This window comes from Cariama cristata, unplaced genomic scaffold (genome assembly GCF_000690535.1).
Source record: "Cariama cristata isolate BGI_N322 unplaced genomic scaffold, ASM69053v1 scaffold177, whole genome shotgun sequence".
Taxonomy (NCBI): domain Eukaryota; kingdom Metazoa; phylum Chordata; class Aves; order Cariamiformes; family Cariamidae; genus Cariama; species Cariama cristata.
In genome coordinates, this window is record NW_009624670.1 from 3,914 (window position 1) to 14,967 (window position 11,054).

An 11,054-nucleotide genomic window follows, 5' to 3' on the forward strand; every position below is an offset into this window, starting at 1 on the left:
GCAGCACCACAGCCTGAAGCAGAATTTCTCCTGTCTTCCCTGGGTTGCCAAGTGCTCAAAGTTCTCCAGCCAACTGTTTTGTGACTTAGGGCAGGTGGAGGGTTTCTTTTTTTTTTCTTTTTTCTTTTTTTTTTTTCATTCCTGGCAGCAGCTGTTTGTAGGTGAAAACTTGGGTTTCCAGTAACATTAAAAAGCCATAGTGTTTGTTTTTTTTTTTTTTTCCGGGGAGGTGGGGTGGTAGTGCTGGTAATTCTTTTCCTAATATTACAAAGAAGTGCGGAACATCAGACGTTTTCCCATTTTGGATGAGAAGGAAATAACGCTATGTCTTGGCAGCACTTTGTGGGAACTGCATCTTGGGCACATGATGTTTCTGACGTGGATTGCACCTGCTGAAACACTTCATGGCTGTCTTACCACATGATGTGCTGCTTTCCTCCTTTAAGACTGGAGGCTATAGTGCATCATGGGAGGAGTCCAGTCAAAGGCTGACTTCTTAAGTAGCTGTAGGAGGCATCAGAAATGACACTCTCTCAGGCTGCTACAGTCTGTCCAGTTCACACAGCGTGTGTCTATTTTCCCAGCATCAGAAACTGCCCTGGCTCTGAGGATGGGCTGCTGAGTGGGCATGGTGGTGGCTGTCACTTTGTTGTTTGAGAGATGATGAGCCACTGAAATGCAAAGTGCATTCATTCTGTAGAAATAAAAGCCTAAAACCCAAGATCCATGGGTGGCTTAATGAAAAACTAAGTCAGGTTGGTGCTTTTGCCTAAGGCAATTGGTGACAACAGCTGACAAGCCAGAACTTGCTCACCTGCTCACTGAAAGCGTGGCAATCTGAAGTGGTGACTGTTTGAATCGCTGGAGAGGGCTTATGCACCATGGCGCTGTAATCGAATGGTGCTGGACTTGCCTGGTCTTGCTTGGCAGACAAGGTTGCGTGTTTCTGGCACAGCACACGTTCTCTTTCTGGCTGCCAACGGCAGTAGATGAACCAGAGAATGTACAGAAGGCTGTGTAGGACTGTGCTGCCTCCTGACAGCCTGGAGGGATGTGGCCCATACTTCTGAGCAGCACTAGGTGACAAGCTTGCTAACCCCCTAGCTGGTGCTGTAGGGCTCCTTCCCATTTTAATCAAGTCAAAGCTGCTTATTCTCTGGGTCCCAGCTCAGCTTCCCTAACATGGAGAGGCTACGCTGAAGAGCCCAGGGCTGTCACGTGGTGAGAGGGACATCAGCTCAGCTGTGAAGTCCTTGTTAAGAGAGCAGGCCATCCTGTGGTACCAAAGCACCACAGGTGATCAGGCAAGCAGCTGACATAAGAGTGTGGAGGATAAACTCTGCTGAACAGACCTCAGTCTTATTAGTGACATCTGGTGATACTGAGTGGTGTCATGGGAGTGTTTTCCTTGTGAGAAGAAGCTGTGCTGCTGTAACTGGTGAGGGGACCGACATCACGACACACCAGGATGTCTGTGGCCATGGGGAGCATCCTGCTCAGGACCCTTGTCCTTCAACAGCAGGATGAGCCCCAGATGGGCCCGTGGCTGAAACTTGCGTGTGAACAATTTGGGCTGGCCTTTGATCCGGGCAAGGTCCATGTGAACACAACTTGTCTCCGCAGAAACCAGGCAAACATCACAGATTTGTTCAGGGGAAACTTCTACTGCTTATATTGTGTTGGCTTATGAGACAGGATGACCATAGTGATTTTTTTTTTTCCCCTTTTTGCAAGGGTAATGTTGTTTAATTGTGTGACTGAAAACTGTAACAGCAGCAGCTCAGTCACAGCCAAATTACAACAGCAGCATGGGTCACCCTAGTCCATGTGTTCACATTCCTTTTTCCTTAACTGTTCACCTGTCTCACCACAGGGGCTGGAGATGGGAGCCATGACAGGAGCCTGTAACACTCCTTGGTTTCTGTTAAAAAAACAGAAATTTTTTCTGTTAAAAAAGCCCTTACTCATTGGAAGAAAAAGGAGGCCCATGTTGTCAGCGTCGGCTGTGTTTGCATGGAAATGAATCTGGGGAGAGCCCCAGGGGATGTGGAAGCTGGGAGTGAATGGGTAAGTGCTGGCTGCTGGGCTGCACTTGATGTGTGCTCTGCCTCCGTCACCACGTGTCATCCAGCTGCTCCCGCTCCCAGGCAGAGCTCAAATAATGAGTCTGGGCATCTCAGTAGTGTTTCAGGGTTGGAGTCTTGGGTAAAATGTCTTCCAAGAGGAGAGCCCTTGTGGGCCAGGTGCTACACAGGTGGAAACATTCTTGGAGGGGTTTCTAGTATCATTCTCCCAGCTAAGGTTTGTTCACATCCTGGTGGGAATGCAGGTTGCCATGGAAGGTTTAATCCTGGTCCTCTGGCCCAGCTAGTTCCCCTGACCATATCTGGGAAAACATCTTTAGAAGCTACTGTGTCGAAAATCTGTAAATTAGTGTTCTGTCCCAGTGTCTTGTCAGGGCTGGCTGACCTTTCAAAGCTTTGCTGCAGACATTTCCAGTCCTGCCAAAAGTGCCTTCTGGTGCAGCCCAGGCTCACAATGAACTATGTTCTTCAAGAATGAGCTTAGTTTTCTGCTGCCTGCTTAGGAAGCAAAGAATGTGCTTACCTTGTGGTGGTACTTTGACAAGAGCAGCAGCCAAAGGAGCAGACATCACCAGTCGTATCAATACCACCCTACCCTGTAGTTCACCCATTACACGGCCCAGATCCCCAGCTGGTCAGCAGAGATGTGTGTTTGGTTGTGTGAGAACCTGCCTGTTCTCCTGAACCTGCATCTCCCTGACCCAAGCAGCTCCGCACTCAATTTAGCTATCGAGGGTGAAGACTGCTTCCTTGGCAGAGGGACCACAGACCAGGTCTCTTGTCCCATAGGAGCCCAGGCTTTCTCCGGAGTCAGTGGTGTTCATTGCTTGGGGAGGACTTCAGCAAGAAGCTGGGATGAACCTTTCTTTTACACTCAATTTTGCAGCAAGAAGCTGGGATGAACCTTTCTTTTGCTGTCCCTGTGATCTCTGGAAGCAGGTGGAAAAAAATGTGGCTTTCTCACAGCAGAGAGGCCAAGCATGAGCTGAAGGTTTTCTTTGTGCTGTCTTCTAAACCAAGGAGATCAGCCACATGGCAAAAAAGAACATCCTGCTGCTGCAGTTTCTGCTGTACCGAGCTTGTAACGGCAGCATGTAGCAGATAACTGGCCTTCAGGGAAGACCATGCCTGGTGAATTGGGGTAGCCCAGGCAGGGCCCAGCCCTGCTTTCTCTCTGAACTGCACAGTGTGAGGATGTGTCACCAGGTACCCATGAGGTAAAATCATAGAACGGTTTGGCTTGGAAGGGACCTTTAAAGGTCATCTAGTCCACCCTTCCTGCAATGCGCAGGGACATTTTCAATTAGATCAGGTGGCTCAGAGCCCCATCCAGCCTGACCTTGAATGTTCCCAGGAATGGGGCATCTACCATCTCTCTGGGCAACCTATTTCAGTGTTTCACCACCCTCATTGTAAAAAATTTCTTCCTTATATCTAGTCTGAATCTACCCTCTTTTAGTTTAAAACCATTACTGCTTGCCCTGTGGTTACAGGCCCTACTAGGAAGTCTCTCCCCATCTTTCTTGGAAGACTCCTTTAAGTTTGGAAAGGCTGCAATATGGTCTCCCCGGAGCATTCCCTTCTCGAGGCTGAACAACCCCCACTCTCCCAGCCTTTTTTCATAGGCGTGGAACCCCAGAGCTGGATGCAGTGCTCCAGGTGGGATCTCAACGCAGCAGTGTAGATGGGCAGAATCCCCTCCCTTCACCTGCTGACCATGCTTCTTTTGATGCAGCCCAGGATACAGTTGGCTTTCTGGGCTGCGAGTGCACATTGCTGGCTTATGTCCAGCTTTTCATGCACCAGTACCTCCAAGTCCTTCTCTGCAGGGCTGCTCTCAATACCTTCATCCCCCAGCCTTTATTGATACTGAAGGTTGCCCTGACCTAGGTACAGGACCTTGCATTTTGCCTTGTTGAACCCCACAAGGTTCACATGGACCCACTACTCAAGCTTGTCCAGGTCCCTCTGGATGGCATCCCTTCCCTCCAGCATGTCAATTGCACCAGTCGGCTTAGTGTCATCTGCAAACTTGTTGAGGATGCACTTGATCCCACTATGTCATTGATGAAGATACTAAACAGTACTTGTCCCAGCATAGACCCTGAGGGCCACCATCCTTCTCTGCAGGGCTGCTCTCAATACCTTCATCCCCCAGCCTCTATTGATACTGGAGGTTGCCCTGACCTAGGTGCAGGACCTTGCATTTTGCCTTGTTGAACCCCACAAGGTTCATGTGGCCCCACTACTTAAGCTTGTCCAGGTCCCTCTGGATGGCATCCCTTCCCTCCAGCATGTCAATTGCACCAGTCGGCTTAGTGTCATCTGCAAACTTGTTGAGGATGCACTTGATCCCACTATGTCATTGATGAAGATACTAAACAGTACTTGTCCCAGCATAGACCCTGAGGGACACCATTCATCACTGATTTCCATCGGGACGTTGAGCCATTGACCACTACCCTCTGGATGTGACCATCCGGCCAATTCCTTGTCCAATGAACAGTCCACCCATCAAATCTGTGTCTCTTCAATTTAGAAAGAAGGATGTTGTGGAGGACTGTGTCGAAGGCATTACAGAAATCCAGATAGACGACATCAGTAGCTCTTCCCTTGTCCACTGATGTAGTCACTGCATCGTAGAAGGCCACTATGTTGGCTGGGCAAGAATTACCCTTGGTGAAGCCATGCTGGCTGTCTTGAATCACCTCCCTGTCCTCCATGTGACTTAACATAGCTTCTAGGAGGATCTGTTCCATGGTCTTTCCAGGCACAGAGATGAGGCTGACAGGTCGGTAGTTCCCAGGGTCCTCCTTTCTACCCTTTTTAAAAATGGGTGCAGTGTTTCCCTTTTTCCAGTCACTGGAGGCTTCACCTGACTGCCATGACTTTCAAATATGGCGAGTGGCTTGGCAACTCTATTAGCCAGTTCTATCAGGACTCTGGGATGCATCTTCTCAGGTCCCATAAACATGTATATTCTGGTATCTCAGGTGGTCTGGAACCTGATCTTCTCTTACACTACTCCCCCAGTCCCTGCCTTAAGGTCTATCAACTTAAGAGGTGTGGGAAGAGAGGTTGCCAGTGAAGAGCGAGGCAAAAAAGTTGTTGAATACCTCAGCCTTCTCTCCGTTGTTAGCAGTTTGCCAGCCGTGGTCATAGGAGGAGGTACACTTTCTTTGACCTTCCTTTTCTGGCTGACATACCTATAGAAGCCCTTCTTATTATTCTTTGCATCCCTTGCCAAGTTCAGCTCCAGCTGTGCCTTGGCCTTCCTGACCCCATCCCTATACAACTGGGCAACATCCCTGTGCTCTTCCCAGGATACCTGTCCCTGCTTCCACTGCCTGTGCATTTCCTTCCTGCCCTTTGGTTTGACCAGCAGCTGTAGATGAACCATCATCCACATTATCAGTTGACTGACCTTCCAAATCCAGAGCCTCATACCTGTTGTATAGAGGCACCTGGGAAGGCGAGGTAGGCAAGGAGGGGGCTCACCTGCTGCCCTGAGTGTAGACTTGCCTCCGTTCGCTCCTTTCCTTTAAGTTACTGCCCTCTGCCTAGTGGTGGGAGGATACAGGATTGCTTTGATCTTGTGTTTTTTCTGGCAGATGTTTCTGTTTCTGTCTAGGAGAGGGCAGAGCATGGTTCCACCAGCACCTTCAGCCTTTTTGGTGACAGTAACTACAGTTTGGATACTGACAGGACTGTGGACTTGTTTATATTCCTCTACTCTGCCACGAAAAGGCAAAGAGGAAGGAAGACATGATGAAATGCACGACCCTGTTGGTTATTTTTCACAGCTTGTTCTGGAAGGTGGCTTTCACAGCTGTAATGCGCAGCATCCTCATAGCACTGCATGCATGGAACAGACACCTCTGCGTTATCTCCAGGGGAACTGCTGAAGTTCAGCATCATTGTGGTTACTTTGAAGCCCAAGAGCTTGGGTCTGGAACTAGCCATCTGTCAAGGGGTAAGAGGAAAGATAAGGCACTGAGGCTGCATTAGCAGCAATGAATGGTGTTAGTACCAGTAGTCTTGCTCCTTTTGGGACACTTGTCAGCCCCATAAAGGAGCATTTAGAGGAGGACAAGAGGCCATTTTTGGAGCTGGGAGCCCCTCCTGAGGAAGAGCAGGCTGCTTTTTAAAGATCTAACCCAGTGCACAGGTTTTGACCATGCATCAAAGGAGAGATTTGGTTTCAATAAAAAGCAGAGGGGACCAGCACAAAGCACTGTATTTACAGAATCACAGAATCGATGAGGTTGGAAGAGACCTCTGGGATCATCGAGTCCAACCTTTGCTGTAACACCCCCATGTCAACTAGCCCATGGCACCAAGTGCGACGTTCAGACTTTTCTTAAACCCCTCCAGGGATGGTGACTCCACCACCTCCCTGGGCAGCCCATTCCAACGCCTAACGACCCTTTCTGTGAAGAAATGCCTCCTCATTTCTAGCCTGAACTCCCCCTGTCGCAGTTTCAGACTATGCCCTCTAACACTTCAGGCCGTGGCATTCCCTGCCGTTCAATCTCACTGCCTGTATTTTCAACACCACAAATTTTGACTGCGAGGCCTAAGGCTTTTCCAGTTAAGGGAAACAGATGTTTAGAACTTGTAGACACATCTGTGAAAGGAATGGTCTCCCTCACAGCTGCTGTCGAGGTTGCTGCTAGTGTTGGGGTCCCTGGTACGCTCGGGTGGCCGGAGGCAGGGTTTGTGTCTTCCGTGGTCAGACAGCCTTGTTGGATGTGGCAAGGCTTGCTGCGAGGGCTGTGTCGGATTTGGTGGAGCTTAGGGGCTGCAGCTAGCTGCTTTCCTGCTGTAAGGGTTACTGCAGAGTAGCTGGGGGGCTGACTTGAAGATGGGGGCTGCAAGAAGCCTTACAGGCCCTTTAGTCCCTGAGTGAATTCACATGTGCGGCAGAAGTACTGCATTAATCTTTGCATAGCTGCACAGGCTCCTGGTATGTGCTCCTTAAACCCCACAGAGCGCAAGTTACAACAATTGGGTACCTGCTGCTGAGCCTGGCTGCACCTTCCACTGGCACCATCAGCAGGGCTGGCAGCAACAGTGGTGAGGCAAAGGCTGGTAGAAAAGTGTACTTTGGAAAGAAGAAAACTTAGTTGTGCATCTGCTATAAATACAGATGTGTCATAGCTGCTGATTGCCAGTATTTAGAATAAATCAGGCCCCAAACTTCTGGAAATTTAAAACAAACAAAAAACTGGAATTCCTCTCCATTTGCCTTGTGAGGATGCACCTGGGATCATGTATCAAGGGAGATCATGGGTGTTTTTGTTGCCACTGTAAAGGTCAGATACTTCACTCTCATGGTAAAAATCAAACCAAATCTGAAACTTCCAGCCGTCAGTGTAACTCTAGAGCAGGGGTTCTGGGACCATCAGTATGAGTGTGGCTAGAATTAGTTGCTAGTGCTCACGTGAAGATGGAGCTTTGCGGAAATATCTTGTACCTGCACTCATTGTGTTGCCCGCAGCTGGATGTCCTGCCCTGCCACGTCCAGTGAGTCGCTAATGTCCACAGGAGGTTTTGGGAGATTTGCAGGGACGTGCAGGTGCAAGGGAGCCCTTAAAAGCAGAAGAAAGGAGTTTTACCAACTCTGACAATGTCTGTGGGAGAAGGCAGAAGACAGGTCATCTTCCTCTGGTGTCCCAGCCATCAGAGCTCAGCACAGGCAGCTGGAGTCAGACCTGCAGGTGGTCTCCTCCTCTCTGCTTCCCGCTAGGCTGCCTGTTGTTCTCATTGCTCTCAGGTGGCCTGCCTGACATCTCTGGCAGAATCAAAAAGGTGTATAAGAAAAGTCACCGTGCTGAATATCCTTAAGGGAGCCAGAGGTCATTTAACCTAGGTTATCCTTGTTCTCTCTGCTGGTTACTCTGAGGAAGTCTGGATTTTGTCCTCATGCTGTCTCAGCAATGTGTGCTCTTGCGAGGCACCGATGGGCAAAAAATGGGGGCAGAAGAGCAAGGATTGTGTTCCCACAAACCATTATACTCTTCTTAGGCTTGCAGGGCCACTTGCCACATGCACAGTGGTCTGTACATTGACGACTTGCTGCATGGACAATGAGCCAGTGAATCACGAGCAATAGACCTGTGTTCACCCAGAGGAGCACCGAGGTGTCACAGCTCTTTGTCCGTACCCGCAGAACCGGTACTGCGCTTTGGGGGAGGACAGGGCATGTTATACGGTATTTGGATTTTATTATTGCTTTTCTTGAGATTGCTCACTACTGGCTGGCATCCATTAAAAGAAGTACTTAGAAAAATCCTTCCGAAAGCCCCAATGAGTGAAGATATGAGTGGACCGCATCCAGAGCTGTTTATGACAGCTTATTGCCACTATCTTAGTTCATGCAGTTCGCTGCAATTGGTGCGTGGAGGAGAGCTGCTGATTCTGACCACTGCTCGTGCTGCTACATTTTGGTGGTAGTGGACACTTTAAAACAAAGCTGTAATTTCAAAAACACCAGTGAAACTTTTGCCCATCAGAAAATTTCGGTTTCATAAATTAATACTCTCCATGTAATGACAGGAGAAAAATTGAAGTATTCACCTTGAAAGCTGGTTTGGTGGTTTTTTTCTTTTTTCCTGCTAGTCAAAGGCGGGGATGGCTGGCTGAATACTCCTCCATTTGGAGCCTTCTGCCTGATTGTGCGGCCAGCACTCATTTCTTCACAGCTTCCTCGCCTCATACCGTGGGCTGCCATCAACTTTCTGCTCCAGCTTGGGGTGGACAAGAACTGAGTGGTGCGAGATGAGGTGTGCGTTGTGCCTGTTTGCAGCAGGGGTGGAACACACGAACCTGTCGTGCTGCTGCAGTGGCTGAAAGGCAGACTGTGGGAAAAGCGGCTGGTAGGGCAGGGGTGTTCGTGTTGCTGTGGCGGAGGGGTGTGACGTACGGGTGGTGAAGGCTGGCAGTTCTCCTTGTGTCCTCTGTTCCTCTGTGCAGGTGACAGTGCCCTTCCTGACACTGCTCCCTGTTGTACTGCTCTGCGGCTGCGTGCTCCGAGGTTTGCCAAGGCCCAGATCCTCAGGCCGGCGTTGTTCCTGAAGAGGCAGAATCACCCACCCAGGTTTCCTCTGAGACACCAAACAATGGCTGGCTGGATGGGTCAGTTAGCCATGAAAATACCTGGGGAGTCTTAGTTTTCTCTGACAGAGTGTAAGGATCTTTGTGTATTATGATCCTAGTCCACTCAAGCTGCTTAGTGACGTGCTCAAGGGCTTGGCTTAAAAATAGTTACAAAAGGGCAAATGGGAGAAGGATTCTGGTCAGAGCTTTTGTAGGACATCTTTGGAGCAAGGAGGAGGTGCCAGCTGCACACACATGATGGATCTGTGCTAAAGGCCGGGTAGTCCTGTCCCACTTAGCACACGTGCCTCCGTGCCCTGGGAGAAGGCATGAGAAAGAAGGCTGCTACCTTGTGTTTCGCACTGTTATAGAGAAATACCTGTCAAAACGGCCTCTTCTAAGATGCCTATTGTTTGGCTCAAACATTCTGGTTTACTGAAGGGACAATGTGCGTTTTTTTCTCTTTTAGTATTCTATCTGGGTTTTTTTAAGCATTTATGTTTCTTCTTCAAGCTTTTCCTCCTTGTCCTGCAGGTTAAGAAAATTTTTACAGAAATTCTGTTTTGTGAAGCATAGAAAGGAAAGGCTGTCCTTGCTGCGAAGAAGTAAAAGATATGGTGCAGGGGTAGAGGGTGGAGCTGCACACGGAGGTGATGAGAAAGCACCAGATAACAATTGATCTCAGTGCATCAGTAGCTGAAGCAGGTGACTTATGGGCATCCAAACAGGGAGTCTCTTGGGAGAAAAGACCAGCTGCAAGCAGGACTTTCCCCATGGCTCAGAGGGTAATGTTAGAGCATTTGAAGGGTTGTAGGAAAGCCAAAGCACTTTATGCTACTGATAGGAGAGATTAAATCAAAGTCAGAAGATGGCTGCAGGCACACTGTTGCATGAATGTTACGGTATCTGTGGAGCTGACTGTCAGAAAACGTGAAATACTGAGGCTGAAAGGGAACATGCTAAGCACAGATGATGTCTGCTCAGGCCTTGGTTTCACATGTCCTATGTGTGTCTTTCGGGCTGCAGAACTGGTATGCTTCTACTTGTTCTGTGGTTACTTCCCAGTCACCCTCTGGAAAGGGAGCAGATTTCCCATCCTACAATCTCTAGTTTCCTTCAGAAAACACTGCTTGATTGCAAGGATAGTCGTTTTTGTTTCAGAGATGCTGCTCAAAGGCAGATATAGGAGCAGAGTGGCTGAAGGAGCAGTTTTGAATTGTTTTGCATAAGAAAGAGCACCCAAACGAGTGCTCAGTCGAAGAACTCCTGAAAGGCTGAACTTTATGGCCCTCTGTTCTGTGCGTTGCTACACAGGCGGGTGTGGGGTGGGCCAGAATGGCTTCCTGGGGGGGAAAGGGACATCAACAAATGTTGGTCCTGTGCTTTCACCCTTGTTAGAAAAGATGAGTTAGGGGGAGTGTTGTGGATAGGGAGGGTGCTGAGGGGAAGATGTCCAGTTTGTGTTGAGACAAAATATTTTGTGCCTCATTTCTGTCAGCTTCCTACCATCTCTTTTGTATCTTGTTATTCTGAAATTAACTTACTAATATTTCTGCTACAGCAGAGCTCCTGCTATGGACCCGCAGCCTGCTGTCCTGTGCATTGTCCCAGCATAATAGACCATGTCCCTGATGTGCAGAGCTTACTGTCTGTGCAGAACACACGAGAGAGGAGCTCAGGACATACAACTCTTGCAAGCTGACCAGAAGACACAGTGTGAAAGGTGGATATAATAATTTTGATTCCTTGCTGAAATACAATTGAAATACAAAGAGTTGATATTCTTCTTGACTTCTTGTAGATGCAGACATATTTTCTGTTTCATTTTGTGTTTGGTTCACTTGCAGCCCACAGTTCTTCCCAGTGCTTGAA